The sequence below is a fragment of the Myxine glutinosa genome, chromosome 3 (assembly GCF_964187855.1).
Source record: "Myxine glutinosa chromosome 3, kmMyxGlut1.1, whole genome shotgun sequence".
NCBI lineage: Eukaryota > Metazoa > Chordata > Myxini > Myxiniformes > Myxinidae > Myxine > Myxine glutinosa.
The window spans coordinates 45,151,455-45,168,964 of record NC_136263.1 but is presented as its reverse complement, the minus strand read 5'-3'; the positions used below and the strand labels follow the sequence as shown (position 1 = coordinate 45,168,964).

Below are 17,510 nucleotides of genomic sequence, written 5' to 3'. Positions count from 1 at the left end.
AAACCCCTCCCTCACTATCCCCAGCTGTGGGCTTGCTTTATCACAAAACCTCCTTAATCTCGAACCTTGTTTTACCTTTTAATGTATTTTTTTAAATCTCGAGGTTCCACCAATAGTTCCATAAAAACCCAGGTTTGAGTTTCTTTCCTGTTTCGACCATGAACCAGAATCTGACAGAAGGCTAGAAAATGACTCGTTGCCCCCACCTGGTCTCCAAGTGAAAGTAAACATTTCCGGGGGTTTACGATATGCTGATAACGAATCTGCAGTTTCACACTCGATATTTCAAAGGGAGTCAAACATGGCCTTGAACTTCTGACGAGGCTCTGAGGGTTCACAGCAGTCGGAGACGTTTTACTCGCCATCGACCCGAAATGTACACATGGTATCATTGGGTGAGGTGGGCAGTTTCCTGTTCACCAGTGGGGGGTCTAAGCGGACTCGAGGAGGAACAGGTCTCCAGGGTCACACCAGTCAGGAGGCTAACTTGTGAGTCGCACATCCGTAAGCTACACCTGTGGTGTCGATGGAAAGTGGAAACGATTTCCTGTTCAGTGGTACCAATGGCGGGACCATTGCTGCTTGTGGGAGGGTCAAAGGGTCATAGTCCGATTGGGAAATTCTGAGACAATACTCGGACCAAGGGCAAAGCGAAGGAGACTTGATTTAGACATGTACAACACACAATTTATTGGTATTTATCATGATGCAGATGTAGCCTCAAATCCAGTGGGGAAACACCGTTCAAGGCACTGTGCAGTCGTGATGTGGTACGCGGTATGCAGCATGAGAAAAGGACCTGTCACCAAAGCAAGGGATTTCAGAGCGCAGATTATGAGAGCAGGATGCGTATCCAATGAAGGTGATGGAATGAAGCAGTGTGGTCTGGTCAGGTTCAGGTCAGGTCAGTCTCTTGACTGCCACTGGTAACATGTAACTCAGTGCTACCTGCCACATGTTCGGGTAGTCGGCGACTAAACTGACTACCTACACTGGCTCGCCAGTGGGGAGGGTGGCTGTGACACCTTGTAAGACGAAAAACAATACCTGGTAAAGGGTGGATGAGCTCACTTTGGGAGCCAACGGCCATTCAGTAAGGAGATGGTGTCTCCTAAAAAACACCCATCTGACTGGACCGTTTTTTAGGTAGTTGGATGGAGACGGCAACCACTCAGGGTAGTACTACCGTTCGGACTTAGGAGCGTTAAAGTGGTGCCCGGAACCATCTTACACTCTCCGTCCGTGTCAGGATTGCTGGTCTCACTTTCTGTCTCACTCAAACCATAGCTACCACACCTTCAATCTCTCTTTCTTACAAACAAACCTCATACACTTTTCATCATACACTTTTCTTATTCATTTTCACTCCACACCTTTACATTCTCTCTCTTTTATTTCTCTTCATGCAGTTCTTTTATTTAAGGCCTGGCCTCGATGAGGACTATACAGTCCCTGACTGGAGCCTTCAACATAAAAAAGTCCCAGATGAGCGTTTAGAGGACCTAGTTTCAAGGTTGCAGCTGTGTTAATCTGTTTCTGGCCAAGGTTCAAATAACAAATACAAATAACACATTTCTTTCTCAATTATCTAACAAAGGTTCTATGGCTTCATCACATTTGCTTGGACAGCATTGCTAAAGTCAAGTTTCAGGTCCAGCTTACCTGCATCAATTGTCTCTCCTTGAGCAAGCTTATCCCATCTGAAGATTTGGACAGATTTAACCATCTTCACTTCTCTCTTACAAATGATGAAAACATGAGGCAGCACATCAATGATGCCTTGAAATAGACTTCTCCCCAAAGGCAGCTGCAGCTGGATATGACCCGAGTCTCTTGCAAGGGATGAAATACCAGGATTGTGGAGTTTTCCAGTTTATGCTTCTGCTTGAATTTGCTTTTCAACCTTCTGACGGCGTTCTATGGCCTTCTCGTCTTTCTGGCGATCCGTGAATTTCCTGTAGCAGGTGAAATGATACCCGCGATATCCATATACTGCAGTAGTAGCTTTGATTACAATGCCTGATGATCCACTTGTCATGTATGTTATAAGTAGAATGGACGGCACTCTTTGACTTCGACCGAAATGCCTCCGCCCACATGATGACCTCATTATACATACTTGCACCAAGTTTGATTTAGATCCCTTCAGCAGTTCTCAAGTATCACATTTTTACCTGACATGACCTTTGACCTTTGACCTATTGATGCCAAAATCGAATCAGTTTGTCGTTGCATCATAATATATACTTGTATCATGTTTGGTCAAAATCCCCTCACTGGTTCACAAGTTAGTGTGGTAACAGAATTTTTACCTGACATGACTTCTGACCCTTAACCTCTTGACCCCGGAATCAAATCAGTTGATCTTTCCAACCAGTTGATCTTTATATACTTGTACCAAGTTTGACTTAGTTCCCTTCAGCCGTTCTTAAGTTATCGCGCAAATCCTATCACGGACAGACGGACGCACAGACGCACAGACGGACGCACAGACGGACAGACGGACGCACAGACGGACAGACGGACACATGGATAGACGAACGGATGGATAACCCAAAAATATAATGCCTCTGGCGACTTCATCAGCGGAGGCATAAAAACACCTGTAAGTAATCCTCGCTTGGTACCAGGAACCAGGATCTTTTTTACTGCCATAGTTTCTTCTGTTTGAATTCCCAAGCTATGGTGTACCTACCTATCTACCTACTGGCAGGAGCCTGATACACAGGCCTACCTTCTCTCCATTCAACACGGATCTACTTTTTGTTTTCAAAGATTTCTCCACAATCATGTGATCAGTGTGGAAATTCACCTGAATCATTGTCAGGTCACACAAAACGGATTCTAAACGCCAAACCGGTAACTACATTGTTGTAGGAACTGTTTCAGATGCTCCAATGTAACTTTTTATTGTGAAATTCCATTAGTCCCACGGAATAAACAGTAGGTAATGAATAAACAGTAGGTAATGAATAAACAGTAGGTAATGGCCGACGAAGGAGGACGTGATCATGCTGCTCTTTGTGCTGGATGTGCCTAAGAGATGGGCAGAGCTCGGTGCAGCCGAACGAGAAGGACAAAGGGAGGAGCTCTTGCCTGTTTGCCTCGCACCGGCGGCTGGCTGTGGACACGACGTCACGACTTCGCGCCAACGCGTGTTTTCCCACGCAGGGACGCGGGACCTGTGAACCACACCAAACGTGATCACGTCCTCCAGTAGGGACTTCCGCTTCCGGTCCGGTATGAAGAGGACGCAGGCGTCACATGCTCGCCGCTTCTTCGACCGGGCCACTGTCAGTTGCTTGCTTTTTTTTGGTGGTCGTGCGGATTTTTTGGCCATTGAGTCTGCCCTCTGCATAGCCCCGGCTCTGCTCCCTGCTTTGCCTGCCCGGCTCCTTCGCCTGCTCGCTGTTTCCTCGGGCACGCTCTCGTGGATTGTGACCATCGCAGCGGTTTGGTGGCGGTTTCCCGCCGTGATCTTGATTTGTAGCGGCGACGGTCGATTGCCGCTGCATTTGCCGCTTTGCCGTGATCAACCTTGGCCTCGTGATCGTCTCTTTGCTCCTGCCTGCCCTCTGCTTGGTCCCGGCTCTGCTCCTGGCTTCACCTACCTGGCTCCTTCGTTTCCTCGGGCCCGCTCCCGTGCATTGGGACCATTGTTTCACCTCCTCAACCTTGGCCCCGTCTCGTCTCTCCGCTCCTGCCTGGTATGGCTCCGCGGTACTCCGCCGCAAGGCTCCTTCTGCTCAATACCCGCTCCACCCCATCATGCATCTCTGCCATCAAATCAAATGGACTCCTCCGACGACCCAGGTACATTCACCGTGGCTCCGGTCGTAAGTTTGTATATTTGCAATCAGGTCACTCCATCCCCGTCCTCTGGTCGGCTCAGCGCACTCACTCTTCGTCCCAGCGCACCTGGTCACAGCAATGCACACAATCGCACCTCCTGCCTACGAACCCTGGCTAAATCACCTGAATTCATCCCTGCTGTTTAAAACAACATCAAGCTCACCCTGTTCAACGCCCGGTCCCTCAACAACAAATGCCTCATCCTGAACGAATACATCCTGGATAACAAACTGGACTTTCTCTGTCTCACTGAAACCTGGCAACAACCTCTGGACTACTACACACTCAACCTCACCACACCCAATGGATATTCCTACGTCAATAAACCACGCTCGGAGTGGTGGAATTGCCGTTATCCACCGTCAAGACATCAGGACCAGCCTCATCCCCATCGCCTCATCCTCATCATTTGAACACCTGGCTTTTAAACTCTCTGGTCGCACGCAGTCATTCATGGCTGTCGTCTACCGCCCTCCCAAACCACACCCATCATTCCTGTCTGACTTCTCCTACTTTCTGACCCAGCTATGTTCCCTCTCCCCCTCAATCCTCTTCCTTGGTGATTTCAATATCCACATGGACTCCACTGGCTCCACAATAACCACTGACTTCACCGATTTACTCACCTGCTTTAACCTCACTCAACATGTCAACTTTCCTACCCATATCCGTGGTCACATTTTGGACCTTGTCTGCTCCACTGGACTAATTTTGCACCATCTCTCTGGCTCCGACCTCACCCTCTCTGACCACTTAGCTATCACGATGACCATGAACATCCCCACCCCAACACCAAGACATTATCGCACTATCAACTTCCGTAAGATAAACGCTCTTTCACCTACCTAATTCTCATCCACCCTCTCTGAAAAAATGTCCACTTCTCCCTTCGTTGACCTCCACACCCCTTCCGACCTCACTGACTATTACAACCACACTCTCTCCTCCTGCCTTGACCAGCTTGCGCCTGTAAAAACCAAAACAGTTTCTTTCACCCATTCTGCTCCCTGGTTTACCCCTGAACTCCGCCTGATGAAAACTCGTGCTCGCCAACTTGAAAGACTCCACAATAAAACAGGTCTCACAGTTCACTCCCAGGCCTACAAGGACCACCTACAACACTATAAAGATGCCCTCTCCCGCGCCCGCTCCGCCGACTACTCTCAAATTATCCACTCTGGCTCCGGAAACCCAAAAGCACTTTTCTCGACAATAAACAAACTCCTCCGCCCCCTGAACACCACCACCCAGTCATTCACAGTAGACAACTGCATCTCCTTCCTCTCTTTCTTCGAACGCAAAATTGACAACATCTACAACAGCTTGACCACCGCCGCACCCGCTCCCCCTCCAACCACCTGCCCCCCCTTGTCCTGCCATCTCCTGTCTCGGTTCTCCCCAATCTCCCCTACTGACCTCTCTGAACTCCTCATAGGAATGAAAACTGCCACCTGCACTCTTGACCCCATCCCCTCCAGCTTTGTCAAGGCCTCCCTCCCTGCTCTCTCTCCACTTATCATTGCAACAATAAACTCCTCCCTGTCTACAGGCATCGTCCCACCTTCCCTCAAAATTGCTGCTGTTACCCCCATTCTAAAAAAACCTGGTCTAAACCCTGACACCCTAAACAACTTCAGACCCATCTCCAACCTACCCTTTCTGTCAAAAGTTTTGGAACGTGCTGTAGCCACTCAACTCAAACATCACCTCTCTGCCAATAACCTGTATGAAACATTCCAATCCGGATTCCGCTCCAACCACAGTACTGAAACTGCTCTCCTCAAAATCACCAACGACCTTCTCCTCTCCTCTGATGCTGGCAACCTCAACATTCTCGTCCTCCTCGACCTCAGCGCTGCCTTTGACACCATCGATCACACCATCCTCCTCACCCGACTTGAAACCACCTTTAACGTTACCGGCACTGCCCTCTCTTGGATTAAATCATACCTCTCTGACAGACGCCAGTTCATCTCCATCAATAACTGCAAATCCCCCACTGCTCCCCTCCCCCAAGGTGTCCCCCAAGGTTCAGTTCTTGGCCCCCTCCTCTTCATCCTTTACCTGTCCCCCCTCGGTCACTTAATCCGCCGTCATGGTCTCCAATTCCACTGCTTCGCCGATGACATCCAGCTTTTCAACTCCACCAAGTCCGTCTCCACCGACACCCACTCTATCCTGACAAACTGCATCACTGAAATAAAATCCTGGCTTCAAATCAACTGCCTCAAGCTTAACTGTGATAAATCTGAAATAATCATCATTGGCCCAAAAACGCTCACAAAATCCACCCATAACTTTGCCCTCAACATCGACGGTATCCCAGTATCCACCTCCCCTCACATCCGGAATCTTGGCGTCATCTTTGACCAAACCCTCTCCTTCGACAAATACACTAAACAGATCACAAAGTCAGCCTTCTTTCACCTGAAAAACATCGCCCGTCTCCGCTCATCCCTCTCCTCCACGGCTGCAGAAACCCTCATCCACGCCTTCACCTCCCGTCTGGACTACTGCAATGGCCTCCTCTATGGTTCACCCTCAAAAATCACCAATAAACTCCAATACATCCAGAACTCCGCTGCCCGTCTACTCACCCATTCCCGGACCCGTGACCACATCACCCCCTTCTTTACAAGCTTCACTGGCTCCCCATCCCCCAGAGAATCCAGTACAAAATCCTCCTCTTGACATACAAAGCCCTCCATAACCTGGCCCCATCCTACCTGGCTGACCTCCTCTCCAGACACACTCCCACCCGCAACCTCCGCTCTGCTGGTACCAACCTCCTGACCCCCCCCCCCCCATCCAGACCAAATTCAGATCCTGGGGGGACAGGGCCTTCTCCATCGCTGCTCCCACCCTCTGGAACTCACTACCTCACACCATCAGAGACTCCTCCTCACTCACCACATTCAAAACATCACTAAAGACCCACCTGTTCAACACTGCATTCAACATTCAACCCACAGCATTTAACCCCTGACTATCTCTTCTCCTTCTCCCTCCTTTTGCTTTAAATATTTCCCTATTGATTCTTGTCTTTTTGCAATTGTTGTTTTCATGTATTGTTATGCATTATGTTTTGCACTCTGTCAAAGCGCCTTTGGGCTATTTGAAAAGCGCTATACAAAATAAATGAATTATTATTATTATTATTATAAGGAATAAACAGTAGGTAATGAATAAACAGTAGGTAATGAATAAACAGTAGGTAATGAATAAACAGTAGGTAATGAATAAACAGTAGGTAATGAATCACAGTAGGTAATGAATAAACAGTCGGTAATGAATAAACAGTAGGTAATGAATAAACAGTCGGTAATGAATAAACAGTAGGTAATGAATAAACAGTAGGTAATGAATAAACAGTAGGTAATGAATAAACAGTAGGTAATGAATAAACAGTAGGTAATGAATAAACAGTAGGTAATGAATAAACAGTCGGTAATGAATAAACAGTAGGTAATGAATAAACAGTCGGTAATGAATAAACAGTAGGTAATGAATAAACAGTAGGTAATGAATAAACAGTAGGTAATGAATAAACAGTAGGTAATGAATAAACAGTAGGTAATGAATAAACAGTCGGTAATGAATAAACAGTAGGTAATGAATAAACAGTCGGTAATGAATAAACAGTAGGTAATGAATAAACAGTAGGTAATGAATAAACAGTCGGTAATGAATAAACAGTAGGTAATGGATAAACAGTAGGTAATGAATAAACAGTAGGTAATGAATAAACAGTCGGTAATGAATAAACAGTAGGTAATGAATAAACAGTAGGTAATGAATAAACAGTAGGTATGCACAATAGACTTGTGTGTATCTCATGTTTATACATACATGTAGACGTGTGTATCTTATGTTTATACATACATGTAGACGTGTGTATCTGATGTTTATACATACATGTAGACACCCTGCTACCTACCAAGTGTCCACTACAGAAGTTGCATTGATCAACGGGGAGAGCGATGACAAACATAAACAACCACTTTTTAGTTTAGCTTCTTCGGGCTATTTTCCTTCCCTTTCCTTGAAGTTTCTCAATGGTGTCGATGATTCCTTCACCTTCTCGTCTGGAACACTTCAAATCAAACTCTTCACTCGTGCCCAACTATTCTATTTGAACGGCACCAAACGACCGGTGTGTTTGGTACATAAATGGATAAAACATCATCATGTCTCCTGGCATTTCACCTGACACACGCCTCCCATGGAGGTCACCATCCTCCAACAAGCATCCTCAGGTAATAATCCATGGATGATTTGAAGGCTTCTGATTGGTTGTGCGCACCGGAGAATGCTGCTCAAAAACGAGCATGATCTTCTAAGAGTGCCGAAGGTAGACGCCGATAATTGTGCATCTGAAATGAAATCTCGAATGTGAAACTACTTTTTCATGCTGAGCATAACCTATGGCTTAGAAAAACCTACATTTCAGGTAGAGGCTCGACAGGTGCATCGAGCTTGAAGGAACCATCCACTCGGCGGCGAGTTTTGGCCTAGTTTCTCCACACGAGTGTAATTAATCAAATCCACAAAGTTATTTTAATCCTCAAACCCAAACATTTTACAGACTTTTAAGATCTTATTCACTCCCCATGGTACTTTGAATCATTCCATGCCTTGAACCTTAAACCATCCATAAGGGAGCAAAATGAGATGGATCTGAACCACTTACATCATTGTTCAGGTGAGGGAAGGGGTGGATGGATGAGTGGAGGGATGGATGGATGAGTGGAGGGATGAATGTATGAGTGGAGGGAGGGATGGATGTGTGGAGGGATGGATGGATGAGTGGGAGGATGGATGAGTGGAGGGATGGATGGATGAGTGGGAGGATAGATGAGTGGAGGGATGGATGGATGAGTGGAAGGATGGACGGATGAGTGGGAGGATGGATGAGTGGAGGGATGGATGGATGAGTGGGAGGATGGATGAGTGGAGGGATGAATGGATGAGTGGAGGGATGGATGGATGAGTGGATGGATGGATGTGTGGAGGGATGGATGGATGAGTGGGAGGATTGATGAGTGGAGGGATGGATGGATGAGTGGGGGGGATGGATGGATGAGTGGGGGATGGATGGATGAGTGGGGGATGGATGGATGAGCAGAGGGATGGATGGATGAGGGGAAGGAAGGATGGGTAATCTCGAAGGAGGGATGGATGGATCTCTCAATGGAATAGGCTCCGGGCCAGGTATGGTCCATCTGCACCCCCCCCACAACTCTCCGACCCTGGGTTTTTCTGAACCATTGGGGTGTCCTGGGGTGGAAATCAACTGGTAACAGTAAATAAACTTGGACTCACTACCCATTTGGTACCTATATTGGATGGTACCCTCAAAACAGCATATTTTTAAATCCGCGTTGCGCCATATTCGACACACGTGTTCTTTTGGTATTTGTGCCTGCTAATATTAACTCAGAATAAAAAGTTATATACCAAAATAAAGCTGTTCATCTACTGATCATCATAGAATATTGACACATTACTTATAATGGTACCTTAATGGTCATAACTAGTGCTGAATAGCAGTACCCCACTTTAACGTAACATAATTCGGTATCGACCGTACTATTTCATCTTACACACATAATATGAACACATTACACCTGATATGCTTACATATATATTTTATTGGCTTTCTCCTGTATATCAGCTTTAATTTGATACCAGATACATCCCCATAGCTTCAATTCTCTTTTTTATACAGCGTGTCAAAGATACTACCTGTTTCGCGGGAACCATGAATCATATAATCTCGGTAACAGTCTTTGTCTATATTCAAAAGAACTGCCTATTACACTTATAAATGTCATTCATAATCGAATATCATAATCATACTGCCATCTTATTAACATATTAAACAAGAAAAACTTGTTTATTAATCACAGTAGTTTTTAATATCATCATATTAATATTCATACACTGGGTCAAACACCTTCCACAGAACAGTAACAATGTAATGCTCGAATATTTACTGTAAAAGTAAAAATATTTCTTATTTGAAACTAAATTTTAACATCCCATTGAAAAAAATTTTAGTATCGAATATTTTGATGATAAACCAAACATTATTGCTCAACAACAGATATCATAATAATATTAACAGTCAGTTTTATCCCTACAATTACATATGTATGTCGTACACTCAGTTAACCACATTATATCATATAATACAAGTATCCACTCTCAAAAGAACACAAACAAACAATTGCATTTTGTTAATTATCAACAAAAGTCAAACACTGCATGAGTGCAGTCAAGTTGGCTTGCTTGCACGAATGGCATATGTCCATCATGATCAGTCATCGTCACTGTCACTTTCATCGGTATCACTGTACAAAACACGATCCATATCATCAGGTGTTTCATCACCTGATTCATCATCACTCTCATCGTCGTCTGACATGACCTGAGCTATATCAGCCAGCTCACGCGGAAGCATGTCTCCATCATACCAGAGAGGATCCAGGCAGCCTTTCTCCTCTTCCCAGCCATGGCCTGGACTTGCTTTGGGAATCCTTGGTCGAGGAACGTGAGCTCTCTTCCAAATTCCCACTTGGTGGTTGACCCTTCGGATGTGCTGTGTGAGGCTCCTCATACATGGTGGAATATTGGCCATGTCTACATTGCCTGAGGGTAGGTGACGATTCTCCTTGGCACATAGCTCATTTATTCTCAGGAGTCGCAGATCATCAACGTGTGATACCTTTCCTCTTCCATACATGGCACATGTGAAGCTGTCTAGATGATTGTTCAGCTCTTCTGGCACATCCCACGTATCTCCAAGCTTGTTGAGAATAGGGATGTATTGCGGCAGACGAAGCAGCGTTTTAACAGGTTTGATTTTTCCAATCCCTCGGAAAGCGCTAGTGCTGTCACAACCGCTGTAGGCGTGAAGTGCCATAAGAGCAGTACTCTTCTCTTGGCCGAAGTCTGCTGCGAGTTTACTGACGTTTATTAGCCTCTGCTTGTTTCCTGTGCCTGTGTCAAACAGTATCTTTATGTCGTTTATCGATGCGGCGTAGTGCAGTAAGATGAAGAATACATCCGAGTCTGGGCTCTTCACTCGAACAAACTCATATTTCTGGCTCCTGGCGTAGTTTACGTATAATATCACGCGCGAGTCTGTTTCTTCTTGAGACGATTCCAGCTGAGGCAACTCTTTGGCATTTGTTGTCTGACCATCTGTGGATGTGAGTTGGTATGCCTTCCCTTCACATATCAAGATCACTTTTCGACCATGGCACCGAGAAGCATACTGGTCACTGTTCCAGAGCCTGAGTAGCAGTCGGATGAACTGGATTTTATTCTCGTCGTTCGAGAGAAACATTTTCCAATCTTGCGGTTTCTTTGTAGCTTCTCCTTTTAGAATCAACTTTTCTCCACAGCCGCGACGTCGCCTCTCCATCGACTTCACTGATCCAGGTAGGTATTGATCTGTGCTGAACACCACATCTCCTGTCTTACTGATGATGTCAAAGACATTGGAACAGATCTGGCTGACGTTGTTAGGAATGTCTTTTAGATAGTAGAAGGTGGCATTTCCGTCATACACTGTCAGGGTGACCCTTGCCTGTGGTACAGTGATGTCAGTACAGTCCTTGGTCAGGAGCTGGAATGCCTTTGCCTTGTCTGTCTTTGCTAGGTACCCATCTCCGGTCGCCAAGCTGTATGGTACTGGAGTTAATGGGTATGACATCAGTTCCTTTAGGTCAAGTTGTAGCCCTTGATTTTGCGATTTCAGCAAAAGCTGAAATGCAACGTTTCCCTGGTGCTTGAACTGGGTGACTTTGTTCTTTGATGTCTTGGTCTTGGAACTTTTGTTCATGTTGTTCAGAGTTTTGAGATTGAGTCGTTTTACTGGTTCAAAAAAATCTTCGCCATTTCTCTGGCTTTTGCATATATTTCATACGGCAAGTTTTGTGGAACTTTGCCTCAGAGGCAAAAAGATCATGGCCTCGGATCCTCATTAAGAGCGTTTCATCTTGCTTCATTTCAGCCATCTCCAGTACCGGCTTCCAGCCTTCATACTCGAACTGGCTCATCCCCTGGGTAGTCCAACTGCCATGCACTTTCACTTTTTTACGACTTTCCGAAGAACAGAAGATACAGTCTGGCTTAAATATGATCTTGTCACCAGAACTAGTACGGGCCATCCGCTGAGTTGTGGCACCAGTTGTTTCAGATGTACCTGCAGTAGGAGGGTTCAGTCTGTCTAAGTTCATCGTGAAACGCTTGTAACACTCCCAGTGGAAACCATGGTGTTCGGCCAGAGATTCAGGGACCAAATCACATGTGTCCTTCATCATATGCGGAGACTGTGGGGGTTGTGCAAGGCGTCTTTCTTTGACCTCCTGCAGCTTGGCCAATTTCTTCTCAGAATTTTTGAGTCCAGATAACAAGTGCAACTCTCCATAGCTCAGTCCCTTTACATGAGTTATGCACACAATGGGTGGTTGTTCACTCTCACGTGTACGTTTCGCTCGCGCCGGATGTTCCATATTAGCGTTGTTACTTCACCTGCAAAACACATCAAAATATTGGTAAGTACCAAGCTGAATAATTATTATAAATTGCATCTTAATTATAAAAAATATCTTATATTGCATACTTAACTATGTAAAAAAAGGTTTTTAACTTAACTAATTGACTCGTTCTGTCGCTGTAAGAGACACTTAAATAACATAATTGTACAATCTGATGATCTCAATTTACGCAGGATACAAACATGGAAGGATCTGCATGCCATTTTCGTCAAAATTCCTGCAATAAACTACAGTGATACATCAATACAACAATATATTAAGTAACACATATTAACAATACATAGATTTTGTCATGTGTCCAACATATATGTACATGATATACGTGGCAGCATTTGTAAATTGACAAATGCAGCATCGCCTACAATATCACCCCATACCGGTAGTATCTTTGACACGCTGTATAAAAAAGAGAATTGAAGCTATGGGGATGTATCTGGTATCAAATTAAAGCTGATATACAGGAGAAAGCCAATAAAATATATATGTAAGCATATCAGGTGTAATGTGTTCATATTATGTGTGTAAGATGAAATAGTACGGTCGATACCGAATTATGTTACGTTAAAGTGGGGTACTGCTATTCAGCACTAGTTATGACCATTAAGGTACCATTATAAGTAATGTGTCAATATTCTATGATGATCAGTAGATGAACAGCTTTCTTTTGGTATATAACTTTTTATTCTGAGTTAATATTAGCAGGCACAAATACCAAAAGAACACGTGTGTCGAATATGGCGCAACGCGGATTTAAAAATATGCTGTTTTGAGGGTACCATCCAATATAGGTACCAAATGGGTAGTGAGTCCCAGTTTATTTACTGTTACCAGTTGATTTCCACCCCAGGACACCCCAATGGTTCAGAAAAACCCAGGGTCGGAGAGTTGTGGGGGGGGGGGGGGGGGGGGGGGTGCAGATGGACCATACCTGGCCCGGAGCCTAGAATGAATAATTTCATTGGCTGCTGAATCTAATAATAATAATAATAATACATTTATTTTATATAGCGCTTTTCAAGAAGCCCAAAGGCGCTTTGACAGAGTACATAAAACAAGTGCAAAAAGACAAAAATCAATAGGTGAATAATCAAAGCAAAAGGAAGGAGAAGGAGAAGAGATAGTATAATGACCCAATCGGAGGAGCGGCGAACAAGTAACGCCAGCGTCGTCTCCAGACGGGACCGGAAGCGGAAAAAAAAATGCAAGTTAACCTTGATCAACCTACGATGAGGAGCAACGTGCTGATTCCCCTCCAACAATTGTCTGTTGGTGGTTTTGTTTTCATGCAGGTGCATGTTTTCAATTGGATGTTGGAGATATGATCGGGGGTTTCACGGGTTAATCGGCTGTTTACACACGCACAACTAAATGGATGTTAATCTCCCTTCATAAATTGCTATTTAAATGGGTAATTAGTTGTGCGTGTACAAAGATGTTTTTGTCTGTGTTTAAGGGTTAGACATGTGTTAGCAAGACTCTCACCAACACCTTTCGTAAATTCGGCCCTAAATATTCAATATCCTGATGTTGGTCATATCAATGTGGTACCTGTGATAGTTCATTCCATTTATTTATTATATTTTTTCATTTTAAATTGAATCTCAAAACGTTTTACAAAGAAAAGTAAAAATATAAAATTACACAAACAATTACACAAAAAGAAGATGTAAAAAGATTGGGAATTTAAAAGTTTAAAAAAGTGAATTTAGTGAATCTCTAATTAATCCTCTGATGATTGTAGATGTTGTGGGAGCTGTGCTCGCACGATAAAGCCAGACAAAATGGACGACACAGGAACGAAGTTTCACCGAGCTATTTATTTAGCTCAAAACCAAAGAACTCAAAAGCACTCTGAACCCGCCCCTCGAACGGGCGGCAATTAATATCGCAAATTGAACATACAAAAGCCACGCCTCTCAGGCGGGGCGTGGTATGCAAAATAGGTAAGTCACGCCTCTCGACGGGGCGTGGTATGCAAGGCAAGTGTTCGCCCGAGAAAGACAAGTCTGGACAAGCCCGGGCGAGTCCGGACACGTGACCGCTCGCCGGTTGCGTCATCGGCCGGTGCACGGTAATTGTGTCATGCTTCCGGTAACCGCTACATGCGCCCCCCCAGAATTAACCTGCACCGGGAGAGTTAGTTTGAGGGGGGTCCTGATGACCCGGCCGAAACGACCCCTGGCGATCCGTGTGGGGGTGGTAGGTGGCGTGGCGGTGGATGGTCGGGCGGGGGGCTTGGTTGACGGGGGACGGCCCCGTCGTGGAGGAAGGGCCAACCGTGGAGGTTGGTCGAGGTCCAAATGGGCCGGCTTGAGGCGGTCCACAGAGATGCGGTCCAGCTTGCCGCCGATGTCGACGATGAATGACTTGTCGTCCCTCTTCAGGACCCGGAAAGGTCCATCGTACGGCGGCCGGAGCGGTCCCCAGTGTGCGTCGTGCCGGATAAAAACGTACTCCGCAGTGCGAAGTGCTGGGGGGACGTGGGGTTGGGGGCAGCGACGTGGAGTCGTAAATTCGGACAAGGCGGAGAGGTGGTGCTGCTGGCGGGCCGACCACGGCTCCGTAACCTTGGCCATAGCGAAGACCAGGGGTTTGTGGTCCACAAACGCCGTGAACGGGCGGCCCTCCAAACGATGGCGGAAATGGCAAACAGTCAGGTAAAGGCCGAGGAGCTCGCGGTCGAAAGCGCTATACTTGCGCTCGTTAGGGCGAAGCTGCCGGCTGAAGAAGGCCAGCGGTTGCCAAGCCCCGTTCACCCACTGTTCATGCACGGCGCCCACCGCGTAGTCGGAAGCGTCCGTGGTGAGGGCGATGGGTGCGTCGAGCACCGGGTGCGCCAGCATGGTCGCGTTGGCGAGGGCCAGCTTAGCACCCGTGAACGCCGCGTCCATCTCTGTGGTCCAGGCGACGTCGTGCTTGGCCGGCTTGCCCCGGAGGGCTTCGTACAGGGGGCGCATGAGTTAGGCGGCGCGAGGCAGGAACCGGTGGTAGAAATTTACCATCCCCAAAAATTCCTGTAGGGCCTTGATGGAGCGGGGGCGCGGGAAACTTGTGACTGCCTCCACCTTGGTAGGCAGCGGGACGGCCCCGCGCTTCGTGATGCGGTGCCCCAGGAAGTCCACGGCCGTTACGCCAAACTGGCATTTCGCCGGGTTGATGATGAGGCCGTGCTGGCCGAGGCGCTCGAAAAGCGTGCGCAGTTGGACGAGGTGCTCCGCCCGGGAAGTGCTGGCGATGAGAATGTCATCCAGGTAGATGAACAATGCGCAATCGCTCCAGCGCGTCGAATTCCGCCTTCGCCACGGCGAGTTTGGCCGGGTCGAGGCGGCAAGCCCTGGCGTAGACCGGTGGACCTGTGGTCGGGATGTGGTGTTCGACGCCGTGCTTGACGGCGACGGCTGAAAACGTCGGCTGCGTGAGGGCGGGAAACTCGGCGAGTAGGCGGGTGAACTCGTCCACGGCCGGGAGCGCGCAGGCTAGCTTGGTCGGAGCGGAGCCGCTCAATGAGCAAGCGAGCGAGCTGAATGTCTCCGCGTTGATGAGCCGACGCCGTTTGACGTCGACCAAAAGCCCATGCGCACAAAGAAAATCTGCACCCAGCAAGCCCATGGGCACGTTCACCGTGATGAAGTCCCACCTGAAGCGCTGGCCCCCGAAGCAGAATGCGACGCTGCGCAGACCGAAGGTGCGGATGGAGGAACCGTTTGCGGCGACCAAGGCGGGGCCACATAGGGCGGCCTGTTTGTCCTGCACCGAGGCGGGTATCACGCTCAGCTGAGCGCCGGTGTCGCAGAAAAAACGCCGCCCGGACTCCGTGTCCGTGATAAACAGAAGGCTGCCTGAATGGCCGACGCTCATGGCAGGCAGCGAGCGCCGGCCTGGTCGTTTCCCGATCTGCCGAAAGTGCGCGGTGGGCGGCACGTTCTGGCTTTCTGCCTGAACCTGGCGTGGTAATAGCACATGGTCCGCTCTGGTGGAGGCTCCGGCGGTCGCGTCGGGTTCGGTCGGTCGAAAGCCAGACAAAATGAACGACACAGGAACGAATAGAGTCCCTGTATAAAGAGAGTTGCGCCATGCGCTGACCCGAGATTTCTGGTCACGTGATTTCGTGGCGCCATTTTGTGTCTAACTTCACCGTGCGTGAACGTCAGCTTGGTACGGGAATGTTGTTTATTGCCAAACAAAATGACTGGTTGTTCTGCTTTTGGTTGTTCAAACCAATCTGGGAAATATAAGATGTATAGATTTCCAAGTGATAAAGTCAGAAGACAAATTTGGGAAGCGAAAGTCAGACGAAAGAGCTGGAAAGCGATCGACTCCTCGAGACTCTGCCAGGTAGGCCCACGCCGCTTGATGATCGATGTTCAAAAGCAATTCTATCTGCTCGGTTTTTTTTTGGTTGTCTGTCCGTTGAAAACCCTTTTAAAGGGAAGTGATTTGTGTTTGTTTATAATCTTCAAGGAGCTGACCAAAAATGCATTTCCGTGGGAAGAACCCTGCTCAATTTTTTTCGGGTAGTCCTAGCGGACCGCATATTGTCATTGATTGATGAAATGTCCCGGTACAGTGACATTGCCTGGTCTGCGGTTGGGTAGTCTGCGGGCAATGTCACTGTACTTTTTCAGAGGGAATTAATTTTGATTTTATAGGGGTGGGAAACCCATGGTCCATTTTGTTTTCAGTTGTCTGTCCGTCCATTCAAAACTTATTCCGAGGCAAGTTATTTTTTTGGTTTAAAATCTTTAGCCTAATCGGCAATCATAAAAGCAATTTTAGGGGGGGACCTGCTCAATTTTTTTGCGGGTTGTGCAGTCATCCATACGTCCAAAATTTGACGAGTTATTGTTTGCTTTGTACAGTGCTCATGCGTCTTGTGGCATATTTGCTCAAATATTTCCCACCCCGGGATTTATGGCCAAATTGTAGTGATGGAAGATTTTGCACATTGGACAATCCCTATATATTTAACCTGGTGACAGCTATCGTTCCCAAAACATACAATATGAGAGTAGTGAACAGAGTAGTGATGAGTCTCACTTGTGAGGAGTGAACAGAGTAGTGATGAGTCTCACTTGTGAGGAGTGAACGGAG

General features: G+C 46.9%; 1 protein-coding gene across 1 annotated transcript in view; it reads left to right on the top strand.

Annotated features, from left to right (window-relative positions):
- The window catches only part of LOC137423622 (uncharacterized), a 207,820-nt gene that overhangs the window by 18,170 nt on the left and 172,140 nt on the right, over positions 1-17,510 (top strand). The gene's annotated exons all lie outside the window — the stretch shown is intronic.